The 14,058-nt window shown below is 46.2% G+C and overlaps 1 protein-coding gene across 3 annotated transcripts in view; it reads right to left on the bottom strand.

Moving 5' to 3' along the window:
* LOC126298552 (organic cation transporter protein) overlaps positions 1-14,058 on the bottom strand; it is a 416,359-nt gene that overhangs the window by 131,277 nt on the left and 271,024 nt on the right. The window contains exon 1 of one of the 3 annotated variants that reach the window (XM_049989910.1): positions 11,380-11,522. The exons of the other annotated variants lie outside the window; for them this stretch is intronic. The gene's annotated coding sequence lies outside the window, so the exon portion shown is untranslated. Of the gene's footprint in view, positions 1-11,379; positions 11,523-14,058 lie in introns of those variants that run through there. 3 annotated transcript variants of the gene reach the window in all.

The following is a 14,058-nucleotide window of genomic DNA, read 5'->3' as shown; positions in this document are numbered from 1 at the left end:
TGTTCCCAACAAAGAGTTGTCACTGAGTTTCTTTTGACGGAAAACCAGAGCGTCGGAGATGTTCATAGACGCTTGCAAAATGTTTACGGAGACCTGGCAGTGAACAAAAGCACGGTGAATTGTTGGACGAGGCGTTTGTCATCATCGCAGAAAGTTTGCGCAAATCTGTCCAGTCTCGCGCGTATTGGCCACCCGCAGACAGCTGTGCTATCCTATGGAAACTGAAAAAACAATTTCAACGTGTTCGATGCCACAAAAATGCAATCGAAGTTCTCCTTATCCACGACAAAGCTAGGCCTCATACAAGTTTGTGGTACCTGAGAGCAGCTCACAAAACTTTATTCGACTGTTCTTACTTATCCACCCTGCAGCCCGGATCTTGCACCTTCCTACTTCCATCTGTCTGGCGGAACGAGGGATGGACTCGGCAGGAAACAGTAAGTGGATGATGGAATGCTTATTGATTCAACAAAACGTTAGCTCCGACGTCGATCAGTTGAATGGTACCATGCGGGCATAGAGGACCTCTCAGGAAGGTGGCGTTAAGGCCGTCGTTTTGAACGGAGATTATGTTGAAAAATAGTGCTTTTTAGCCGAAAGAGTGGGGAATAATATGGTGTTCTGGAATTCCAAATAAGATCAACCTGCTCTCAGGGAAAAAATGTGTTGCATTACTTACTGCACGCCCGTCATATATTGAATCACTAGTCAAATAACGATTTACGTTAGAAACTGTTATTCAACTTTTTGGTCTCAGTTCTAGGTAATTGAAAGTTTCCACAGCATGCGATCTGATCGTACGTATAGGCGCAGAGTCGTACAACAGACAAACTACTGGCCATTAAAACTGCTACACCAAGAAGAAATGCAGATGATAAACGGGAATTCATTGGACAAATATATTATACTATAATTGACATGTGATTACATTTTCATGCAATTTGGGTTCATAGATCCTGAGAAATCAGTACCCAGAACAACCACCTATGGCCTTAATAATGGCCTTGATACCCCTGGGCATTGAGTCAAACAGAGCTTGGATGGCGTGTACAGGTACAGTTCCCATGCAACTTCAACACGATACCACAGTTCATCAAGAGTAGTGACTGGCGTATTGTGACGAGCCAGTTGCTCGGCCACCATAGACCAGACGTTTTCAATTGGTGAGCTGGCCAGGGCAGCAGTCGAACATCTTCTGTATCCAGAAAGGTCCGTACAGGACCTGCAACATGCGGTCGTGCATTATCCTACTGAAATGTAGGGTTTCGCAGGGATCGAATGAAGGGTAGAGCCACGGGTCGTAACACATCTGAAATGTAACGTCCACAGTTCAAAGTGCCGTCAATGCGAACAAGAGGTGACCGAGACGTGTAACCAATGGCACTCCATACCATCATGCCGGGTGATACGCCAGGAGGCGATGGCGAATACACACTTCCAATGTGCGTTCACTGCAATGTCGCCAAAAACGGATGCGACCATAATGATGCTGTAAACAGAACCTGGGTTCATCCGAAAAGATGACGTTTTGCCATTCGTGCACCCTGGTTCGTCGTTGAGTACACCATCGCAAGCGCTCCTGTTTGTGATATAGCGTCAAGGGTAACCGCAGCCATGGTCTCCGAGCTGATAGTCCGTGCTGCTTCAAACGTCGTCGAACTCTTCGTGCAGATGGTTGTTGTCTTCCAAACGTCCCCATCTGTTGACTCAGGGATCGAGACGTGGCTGCACGATCCGTTACAGCCATGAGGATAAGATGCCTGTCATCTCGACTGCTAGTGATAAGAGGCCGTTGGGATCTAGCACGGCTTTCCGTATTACCCTCCTGAACCCACCGAATCCATATTCTGCTAACAGTCATTGGATCTCGACCAACGCGAGCAGCAATGCCGCGATACGATAAACCGCAATCCTGATAGGCTACAATCCGACCTTTATCAAAGTCGGTAACGTGATGGCACGCATTTCTCCTCCTTACACGCGGAATGACAACAACGTTTTACGAGGCAACGCCGGTCAACTGCTGTTTGTGTATGAGAAATCGGTTGGAAACCTTCCTCATGTCAGCACGTTGTAGGTGTCGCCACCGGCGCCAACCTTGTGTAAATGCTCTGAAAAGCTAATCATTGCATATCACTGCATCTTCTTCCTGTCGGTTAAATTTTGCGTCTGTAGCACGTCATCTTCGTGGTGTAGCAATTTTAATGGCCAGTAGTGTATTTACGTAGTAAGAGAGCCTCTATTGCTACGTTCGCGGAAGGAAGGAAGGAAGGAATAGAATGTAACGTCCCGTCGACATCGAGGTCATTAGAGACGGAGCAAAACCTTTGATAGTTTCAAGGACAGGGAAGGAAATGGGCCATACCCTTCCAAAGGAACCATCCCAGCATTTGCATAGAGCGCTTTAGGGAAAACACGAAAAACCTAAAGCTGGATAGTCGGACGCGGATGTGAACCGTCGCCCTCTAGGGTACGAATCCAGTGCGCTAATTACAGCGCTACCTCGATCGGTGCTACATTAGTGTTGGGATCCATGACGCGATGTTGTGAAACTTCGGATGATTTAAAATTGTACGACCGCGCATACAATGCGCGCGCCCTGGTGTAAGTCGTGTGCCGAATGTTATGTGCGTGTCTTACTGTGATTAGTACAATACACTCGCAGCTCTGTGGTACCAACCTAGGTATGGTGGTTCTCTGTCACTTCCATTTCACAGTAACGACGCGAACAGTGGACTGGGCCAGTGCAACACCTGTGGAATACAGTGATTTGATCTAGTGGCTTTGTGGGAGCGAGACGTGACAAGGAAGGTGTTTAAGCTGAACAGAGACAAATAGAGAATCTAGAAAAGATAACTGCAAAACACAGTTCGAACCACTCTGGGGCTAGAATCAGCTGGAACAGTCCAATCAGCCGTTACGAACATCACGAAGCAACTTAAAGAGAGCCCGTGATAATAACAGTAGAAAGAAACCATAGAAACAGAGAGCACCCTCTACTACTCATGGAACTTAAGCTGCAAAAAAATTGATTCAGAAAATAATGGTAAACGCACGAGGCCCACGACATATGCACCAACTACAACATTAATTAGGTCGAGACTGGCTGAACTGAGAAGAGAAACGCAGCATTACAAGATCGGCTCCTTCCTTCTGTAGAGCTGCATTTGCTTAGAGCGCTCTAAACCGCGAGACCACCATGTCCAGTAAGGGCAACAGCGCGTAGCCTCACATACGACCATCTGACGATTGCCGAAACATTCGTCTACAGGAACGAAGAGCAGAATACTCTACCGCAGAACCAGCTTACCCCTCAGTAAACCCTGGGAGAGAGAAACGTCGAGCAAATAATACAAAATTTTCGCGGAAGACAGACAAACGGCGCACAATTAGCGACACCTTGGGAAGTCAAGAGTATAATGAAAATCAGAAATGGCACATCAGTTCATAAACACGATACAGATACTAGGTGCAATATATCAGAACCACTCGAGACAACAGATTAGGTACAAAGTGCCAATAAACTTAGTATTACTAGGGTCACTTCAAAAGAAATTCACACTATTTTCGTAAAAATAAAGTTTTCATTCTGCATGTGTGAAAGTTTTACAGTGTGTAGATACATCCTTCCCGCTTGTTTTCAAACTTAGTTAAACCTGTTCTCTTGAGTGGCGTCATCACAGCATGTCTTCAAGATGCCTGCTACACTTGACGTTCGTCAGAAGCAACGTGTTGTCATAGAATTCCTGTGCTGTGAAAAGGAGACAGTGGGAAACATCTACAAGAGGTTGAAATAGGTGTATGGAGATGCTGCTGTCGATCTCAGTACAGTTAGTTGGTGGGCAAGCAGGTTACGTGATGAAAGCGGGCACGGCAATATTGAGGATTGTTCCCGCAGCGGAAGGGCTCGTACTGAACATACTCCAGACAATGTGCACAGAGTTAACGAATTGGTGACTGCTGACAGACGCATCACAGTGAACGAATTGTCACACTACGTTGAGATGGGGGAATAAGTGTTTGCAGAATACGGAAAGTGTTGGCATTAAAAAAGGTTTGTGCCAGGTGGGTTCCCAGGATGTTGACCGTGGCTCACAAAGAAACCATGGAAGCGATCACAAAACTCGGATGGACAACACTGAAAAACCCGCCTTACAGTCCTGCCATTGCTCCATGTGCCTATCATCTCTTTGGGAAACTGAAAGACTCTCTTCGTGGAACAAGGTTTGAAGATGACGACCCCCTTGTGCACGCTGCCAACAGTGGCTGCAACAGGTTGGTCCAGAATTTTACTGTGAGGGTATACAGGCGCTGGTTCCAAGATGGCGTAAGGCAGTTGAGAGGGATGGAAACTATGTGGAGAAATGAAAATATTGTTCTTAAAGGATGTATCTACACACTGTAAAACTTTGAAACATGTAGAATAAAAGATGGATTCAAAAAAATAGCGTGAATTCCGTTTGGAGTGCCCCTCGTACATAGCTCAGCAGAATCATCACGCTCTGAAGCATTAGGGACATCCAGTGACCCACACCTTCTGTCGAACTGACATGAAATGTGATCTTAAACCTCACTATCCAAACAGAAAATGGGAAACTTTAAAAAACGGTAGAGTTTTGTGATCTCGGAAACGACGAACTTAGTCGATTGTTCGCATGCTGATGTTGTGAGCATCCATGAGAAATGGTTAAGGAACTATGAAACCACAGGTAGGCGACAAAATGTTGGATGACCACGCCTCATCACAGAACGTGGAGGTTGGGCGCTTGCCCAGTCTGTAACGCAGGATAGGCGTTGATCTATGGGAGCCCTGACGACGAAATAGGCAGAAATTTCTCGCAGTGCACCGGTCAGCAAAAATTGTTGAACATGGGGCTCCACAGCAAACAACCCCTACAACTTTCCGTGTTGACAAAACGACCTCGTCATTTCCCAAGGCAGTGGCCCATGACAGTTGTGGACAACGAAACCATAATTGCAGACCAGCTGCATCCGATCAGCTTGATGTCTTCTGCGACGGCGACGGAATATCTCAGCAAAATAATTGACCGCGTCACAACTACAGAATAGTGCTGCTGTGGTTTGACAAGTATGATAGTGAACTATATGTACATCCATACTCCGCGAGCCACCTGACGGTGTGTGGCGGAGGGTACCCTGAGTACTCCTATCGGTTCTCCCGTCTATTCCAGTCTCGTATTGTTCGTGGAAAGAAGGATCGTCGATATGCTTTTGTGTGGGCTCTAATCTCTCTGATTTTATCCTCATGGTCTCTTCGCGAGATATACGTAGGAGGGAGCAATATACTGCTTGACTTCTCGGTGAATGTATGTTCTCGAAACTTCAACAAAAGCCCGTACCGAGCTACTGAGCGTCTCTCCTGCAGTCTTCCACTGGAGTTTATCTATCAACTCCGTAACGCTTTCGCGATTACTAAATGATCCTGTAACGAAGCGCGCTGCTCTCCGTTGGATCTTCTCTATCTCTTCTATCAACCCTATCTGGTACGGATCCCACACTGCTGATAAGTATTCAACCAACAAGCGTACTGTAACCTACTTCCTTTGTTTTCGGATTGCATTTCCTTGGGATTCTTCCAATGAGTCTCAGTCTGGCATCTGCTTTACCGAAGATCAACTTTATATGATCATTCCATTTTAAATCACTCCTAATGCGCACTCCCAGATAATTTATGGAATTAACTGCTTCTAGTTGCTGACCTGCTATTTCGTAGCTAAATGATAAGGGATCTATCTTTCTATGTATTCGCAGCACATTACACTTGTCTACATTGAGATTCAATTGCCATTCCCTGCACCATGCGTCAATTCGTTGCAGACCCTCCTGCATTTCAGTACAATTTTCCATTGTTACAACCTCTCGATACACCACAGAATCATCTGCAAAAAGCCTCAGTGAACTTCCGATGTCATCCGCAAGGTCATTTTTGTATATTGTGAATAGCAACGGTCCTATGACACTCCCCTGCGGCACACCTGATATCACTCTTATTTCGGAAGACTTCTCTCCATTGAGAATGACATGCTGCGTTCTGTTATCTAGGAACTCTTCAATCCAATCACACAATTGGTCTGACAGTCTATATGCTCTTACTTCGTTCATTAAACGACTGTGGGGGAACTGTATCGAACGCCTTACGGAAGTCAAGAAACATGGCATCTACCTGTGAACCCGTGTCTACGGCCCTCTGAGTCTCGTGGACGAATAGCGCGAGCTGGGTTTCACACGACCGTCGTTTTCGAAACCCATGCTGATTCCTACAGAGTAAATATTTAGTCTCCAGAAAAGTCATTATACTCGAACATAATACGTGTTCCAAAATTCTACAACTCATGTTGATATCGTGACCACCAAATTCACGTGATCTGAACCCGATGGAACACGTCTGGGAAGCTATCGGACTCCAGCTCCATGCCCACAGTCAGCAGCTCGTGGTCTCGCGGTCGCATTCTCGCTTCCCGAGCACGGGGCCCAGTGTTCGATTCCCGGCGGGGTCAGGGAGTTTCATCTGTCTCGAGATGACTTGGTGTTTGTGTTGTCCTCATCATTGCATCATGATCATCATGAAAGTGGCGAGATTGGTCTGAGCAAAGGTTCGAAATTTGTACGGGCGCTGATAACTGCGCAGTTGAGCGCCCCACAATGCAAACATCATCATCATCGTTATCATCATCCATTCCCGCAAACCACTGGCCCGTAATTTACGGAAAATGGGTGACCACTGCCTACGCAATTACCTCTACTTCCGGAAAGGAGTTGCCGAATCTGTGCCACACATAACCATTGATGTACTGCGTTTTAAATGTTGACCAGCACTCCATTAACCAGATGATGAAATTGTTTGGATACACCAGTGTACCAAGTGATGACACTTCGACCTAGACAGGAACGGAAATCTTCAGACCCAATTTCGTGCAGTTCGTCTTCAAACAAGTACGTCTCTGACTGTAGCTCATATGTGCACATTATGAACAGACATATTTTGTGAAGCATTCACAATCATTTCGTGATGACTGGGTGTTCTGTGATGTCCTTAGGTTAGTTAGGTTTAAGTAGTTCTAAGTTCTAGAGGACTGATGACCATAGATGTTAAGTCCCATAGTGCTCAGAGCCACAATCATTTCCTGAAGACGAATAAACAAAGACCTTCACCAATAGAGGGCAGTCAGTGAGTGAACACAAAAGCCGTGCTTTTGCAGACTTTCTGTGCGGCACCGCGACCATTATTGCTCTTCTGGAAGTTACCGCTACCGCTATGGCTTTTACAGGCGATACTGCCATTTTTAACGTGACTAGTGAAGATTCTACTGGAACCGCAACCCTGGCAGCATTCCCTTCACGGATGTGGCATCTCCTGTACCGTCAACGGAACACAGATAATAAACCCCTATGCTCCATCAGGCTCAACCAAACTACACGAGCGTTCCTTGTTTTTTTAGAGAAGAGCTACCAGGTCTTAACAGCACCAACGGTAGTCCGCTACTCATCGCTGGAGACTACAACTGCGTCTTCCCGCTAAGGATCAGTCACCCAACTTCAATAAGTGTCACCAACTAGAAACTCTGATCACCGATCTTCATCTCGTTGACATTTGGGAACAGTTACACTGCACCCGCGTCGCATTTACCTATCTGTCGCACTATGCAGCAAACGGGATGGATAGGATATATACACTGAATCGCCAAGAAACTGGTATAGGCATGCGAATTCAAATACAGAGATATGCAAACAGGCAGAATACGGCGCTACGGTCGGCAACGACTATACAAGACAAGAGTCTGGGGCAGTTGTTAGATCGGTTACTGCTGCTACACTGGCAGGTTATTAAGATTTAAGGAGTTTGAAAGTGGTGTTATACTCAGCGCACGAGCGATGGGACACAGAATCTCTGAGGTAGCGATGAAGTGGGGATTTTCCCGTACGACCATCTCACGAGTGTACCGTGAAGATCAGGAATCCGGTAAAACATCAAATCTCCGACACCGCTGTGGCCGGAAAAAAATCCTGCAAGAACGGGACCAACGACGGCTGAAGAGATTCGTTCAATGTGACAGAAGTACAAGCCTTTCGCAAATTGCTGCAGATGTCAAAAATGGTTCAAATGGATCTAAGTACTATGGGGCTTACCATCTGAGGTCATCAGTCCCCTAGACTTAGACCTACTTAAACCTAACTAACACATCCATGCCCGAGGCAGGATTCGAACCTGCGGCCGGCCATTGTGGCCGAGCGGTTCTAGACGCTTCAGTCTGGAACCGAGCGACTGCTACGATCGCAGGTTCGAATCCTGCCTCGGGCATGGATGTGTGTGATGTCCTTAGGTTAGTTAGGTTTAAGTAGTTCTAAGTTCTAGGGAACTGATGACCTCAGATGTTAAGTCCCATAGTGCTCAGAGCCAGTTGAGTCGAACCTGCGACCATAGCAGCAGCACAGTTCCAGACTCAAGCGCCTGCTTCAGGTCTCAATCCTGGGCCATCAACAAGTGTCAGCGTGCGAACCATTCAACGAAACATGATTGATATGGACCTTTGGAGCTGAAGGTCCACTCATGTAGCTTTGATGACTGCACAACACAAAGCTTTATGCCTCGCCTTGGCCTGTCAACACCTACACTGGACTGTAGATAACTAAAAACATGTTGCCTGGTCGGACGAGTCTCGTTCAAATTGTATCAAGCAGATGGACGTGTACAGGTATGGAAACAATCTCATCAATCCATGGACCCTGCATGTCAACAGGGGACTGTTCAAGCTAATGGAGGCTCTGAAATAGTGTGGGGAGTGTGCAATTCGAGTGATACGTCTAGATATGACTCTCACAGGTTACAAGTAAGGGAGCGTACTGTCTGATCAGCTGTCCATTGTGCACTCCGACGGACTTAGGAAATTCCAGTAGGACAATGCGACACTCAACACGTCCAAAATTTCTAAAAAGTGGCTCCAGGAACACACTTCTGATTTTAAACAATTCCGCTGGGCACTGAGGGTGAGGTCATCAGAAGGCAGTTCGGCGGAGTTCTCCACGATTTGCAGCGGTCGGACAGACCATCCACGGTTGTCGCACCTGACATGTTGCAGCGAGCTGATGTTGTCATTCGCGAGGACGACTCGTCAGTTGCCACTGCATCTGTCAATCAGCACAGGAAGTTCACACAGTGAAGCACTGGCCCCGCCACCAGAACGAGAATTGGTACCGACAGGGCATACACGCTCTTGTTTCGCGCTGGAGGAAGACCATAGAACATGATGGAGGTTACGTGAAAAAATATGACATTTAGAATAAACACCATTCTTTCGTGTGTTAATTCTCATTACATTCAACAAAGAACTGTTCGAGAAAAAAATGCGGTGCATTACTCTCTGGGCAACCCACGTACATACAAAGTCACTATCATAAGCGACTAACGCAAAGGGAGGGTTATTATGGCCCAGCGTCTGTTAACGTGCTACTGTCGTCAGCATGTGTGGAAAATTTTTGCAGAGCTGGGAAACGGCGTTTAGGGGACAACGTGTTCGACCTCTTTATCTTTCTTCACGTTACAAACTTTCGCGCTCTTCAAGAATTTAAATCCGAAGAGCAGGTCTATTGTACAATTCACCCGTAACTCTGAGGTGAAATCCTCAAAGGCGTCTTCCATAGCCGGATAGAGATACGTAGTGCAGCTCCCCTCGCCCACCTCCCCACCCTTGAATTTTTCATACTTTAAGCACGACATAGGCACATAATTTGCACCAAAATACGGATCGGAAATTTGTCTATTGACTAATACAGCTTTCCTGAATTAAGTTTTAGTTATTACGAAAAGTGTCTTAGAGAAGACGCAAACGCCGTGTTATACTGCAGATCAATCTATTACCACTACTTTTTATTATTTGAAGAAATAAACAAGCAGCCACTTTTGTACAGCTTTATTCATACCAAGACGTGCTTAGCGTCTTATTCCACTATCAACTGGCGTAATACATTTACATCTTCATCAGGGTAACGTTTTCGTCAACTGCGTTTTAATGCTGCAGCTTCCGTTTTTCTGTAATTTGTGCCTCCTTTTTCCGCTTTTTTGTGTATAGCACAGACACTTCGCCGGTGTGGCGTAGCACTCATAATTTGGAGACAAACGTATCGATGAACCTAAAAGTATTTATGCTACGCATATAAATGCTGAAAAATGAGCCACAAGTTCAGAACAAAAAAAAAAAAAAAGAAAGAAAGAAATGGTTCAAACGGCTCTGAGCACTATGGGACTTGACATCTGAGGTCATCAGTCTCCTAGAAATTAGAACTAGTTAAAGCTAACGAACCTAAGGACATCACACACATCCATGTCCGAGGCAGGATTCGAACATGTGACCGTAGCGGTCGTAGACTGAAGCGCTTAGAACCGCTCGTCCACACCGGCCGGCTACAGAATGAAAGGAAGTTGCAGCGTTTACAACGCAGTCGAGAAAAACGTTATGCTGACGAAGATGTAAACGTATTACGCCATTTGATGGTGAATGAAAACGCGAAACATGTTTTGGCATAAATCAAGCTATACAAAAATTGGATGCTCTGTGTATTTCTTCGAGTAAATCAACGCGAAGACAAGGAGCTCAACCTGGATTAGTAATCATAAGACTATTGTCGCATAACTCTCAATGAAACTGTCACCTTTCAAAATAACCTAGACATTCTCCTACAGTAAAATTCAGTCTTTCACCAGAATCTTTGTAAAGGAAAAAGTGCCGGCGATGAAGTCATTTGTCAAAGCAGAATAGCAGTATACCGAACTTGAATACATTAACCATCTGAAAAAAAAAAATTCAAATGGCTGAGCACTATGGGACTGAACATCTATGGTCAACAGTGCCCTAGAACTTAGAACTACTTAAACCTAACTAACCTAAGGACAGCACCCAACACCCAGTCATCACAACCCAGAGAAAATCCCTGACACCGCCGGGAATCGAACTCGGGAACTAACCATCTCTCCCGCACCCATATACGTCTAGTATATAATAACGCAAACCGTAGGCTTACTCAATGGACCACCGTATCCGACAGCCCCGCTCAACCACAATTAACATATAGGCGCCTTATAAGTTAATAACAACTTCTATTCCGTATTTACATTCGATGGCTTCGGGAACTCACTATCACACCTAAACTAGACGTCCGACTACGCCAGACACGAGTCGGTCATCACAACCGAGATTCCGATAGGTGATACTATCGCACTCTACCACTCTGACGCAGAAAAAATGTTTGTTACCGCTGTTCTGCTGCGAGACGATCGGAGACGGCGGCGGAAAATTGCGAAGTGACGACGAGGGCACGTGGCATTGTTGTTGATGGGCTGGAGTGACAGGAAGAGAGACTCACCTCTGGCGGCGGCAGGCGACTGAGTGCGCACCCAGTGGCGGCACGCCCTTTTAATACGCCTTCCTGCCGGGCTGGCCGCGGCAGCGCCGCCACGCGCCAAGTGGCGCAAACAAGTTCGCACATGATAGTCGCCAGGGCACCGTATCTCCCTTCAATAAAACTTGCCGTCATCCCCACAGATGCGTAGGTTGTAAACAATATAATAGACGAAATAATTGTATACAATTAAGATTCGTTAAAGAAGGTGGTTGATGGATGACATTATCTATCATTAAAGTAGCCGCTACTCAATATTTCTAACAATATTAATTGTACTAGTCTGGTTTAAAGCGCCACACTACTGGCCGTTGAAATTGCTGCACTAAGAAGATGCTACAGACGCGAAATTCAACCGACAGGAAGAAGATGCTGTGACATGCAAATGATTATCTTTTGAGAGCATTCACACAAGGTTGGCGCCGTTGGCGACACCGACAACGTGCTAACACGAGGAAAGTTTCCAACCGATTTCTCATACACAAACAGCAGCTGACCGGCGTTGCCTGGTGAAATGTTGTGATACCTCGTGTAAGGAGGAGAAATGCGTACCATCACGTTTCTGACTTTGATAAAGGTCGTATGTAGCCTATCGCGATTGCGGTTTATCATATCGCGACATTGCTGCCCGCGTTGGTCGAGATCCAATGGCTGTTAGCAGAATATGGAATCGGTGGGTTCAGGAGAGTAATACGGAACGCCGTACTGGATGCCAACGGCCTCGTATCACTAGCAGTCGAGATGACAGCCATTTTATGCGCATGGCTGTAACGGATCCTGCAGCCACGTCTCGATCCCTGAGTCAACAGATGGGGACGTTTTCAAGACAACAACCATCTGCAGGAACAGTTCGACGACGTTTGCAGCAGCATGGACTATCAGCTCGGAGACCATGGCTGCGGTTACCCTCACGCTGCATCACAGACAGGAGCGCCTGCGATGGTGTACTCAACGACGAACCTGGGTGCATGAATGGCAAAACGTCATTTTTTCCGGATGAATCCAGGTTCTGTTTACAGTATCATGACGATCGCATCCGTGTTTGGTGACATCGCGGTGGACGCATATTGGAAGTGTGTATTCGTCATCGCCATACTGGCGTATCACCCGGCGTGATGGTATGGGATGCCATTGGTTACACGTGTCGGTCACCTCTCGTTCGCATTGACGGCACTTTGAACAGTGGACGTTACATTTCAGATGTGTTACGACCTGTGGCTCTATCCTTCATTCGATCCCTGCGAAACCCTACGTTTCAGCAGGATAATGCATGACCGCATGATGCAGGTCCTGTACGGGCCTTTCTGGATACAGTAAATGTTCGACTGCTGCCGTGGCCAGCACATTCTCCAGATCTCTCACCAATTGAAAACATCTGGTCTGAGGTGGCTGAGGAACCGTCTCTTCACAATACGCCAGTCACTACTCTTGATGAACTGTGGTATCGTGTTGAAGCTGCATGGGAGCTGTACCTGTGCACGCTATCCAAGCTCTGTTTGACTCAATGCCCAGGCGTATCAAGGCCGTTATGACGGCCAGAGATTGTTGTTCTCCGTACTGATTTCTCAAGATCTATGCAACCAAACTGCATGAAAATGTAATCACATGTCAGTTCTAGTATAATATATTTGTCTAATGAATACCCGTTTATCATCTGCATTTCTTCTTGGTGCAGCAATTTTAATGGCCAGTAGTGTATGTATGGCGCTTTAGATACGTCTTTTTTGATTTTTAAAATGAGAATCAACGGTGTCTAAACTAACGCATTCAAATTCACATGTGCTATATGTCTTTTTCACCATGTAGATGAAAGAAGGCAATTTATTGTATTACGAATACTGCACCTCTGAACAAAACACACTAAGCCTGATGTTAACAAACATGGCAACCGTTTATACGCAGGGTGGTCATTAATAAAACCGACAAACTGCAGAGACAGATTCTTGGTTGGAAATTGAGGAAGAACGGCCCTACGAACATCTGTGCGGAAATGGAGCGATAACAAATCGCCCTGTAACACAATACCGAGAATCGCATCCATGTTACAACGCATGTTCAAAGTGGCCTCAGTGTCAATGCAGGTGATGGGGATAGCAGCGGTCGTCACGCAGGATACACATAACCGTACTTTAGGTGTAACCATGTTGGCGGGCCACTTGCCTGGAGCTTGTACTGGGGTTCGTCTCAATATCCTGTAGGACCCGGTCCTTCAAATCTGATGTAGGCAACAGTCCGCCCCCTTTCTGCACGTTCGTCTATCTGAAGGGGTCTATAATCCCAAAAACGCCCAAAAAGGGCTTGAAATGTTGTGTGATGTGATTTGTGTCTGTGGGGGTACTTGGTTTGGTACATCCTTGCTACCTCTGGACCGTTTCCATATGATTGGCCGTAGAGAAACACAATCTCGGCTTATTCCCGACATGAATTCAGGACCATTCTGCTGGTTACAGTATGCTGTGTCAGTCACACAGCCTGCAACACACAAGGAACACACGGCACGCGGTCACAGGAATTGTCATTCCTCAGCACCCTCTACCGTGGCAACGATGCATTCCCAGACACAAGTTCATACCACTTGTTCTCCATTTCCAGTCAGTAATCCGCCCCTATAGTTCGTAGGTTTTATTAATGTGCACCCAGCGA

Source organism: Schistocerca gregaria, chromosome X (assembly GCF_023897955.1).
Source record: "Schistocerca gregaria isolate iqSchGreg1 chromosome X, iqSchGreg1.2, whole genome shotgun sequence".
NCBI classification, from domain to species: domain Eukaryota; kingdom Metazoa; phylum Arthropoda; class Insecta; order Orthoptera; family Acrididae; genus Schistocerca; species Schistocerca gregaria.
The sequence above is the reverse complement of the archived record's forward strand: the minus strand, read 5'-3'. Positions and strand labels throughout refer to the sequence as shown.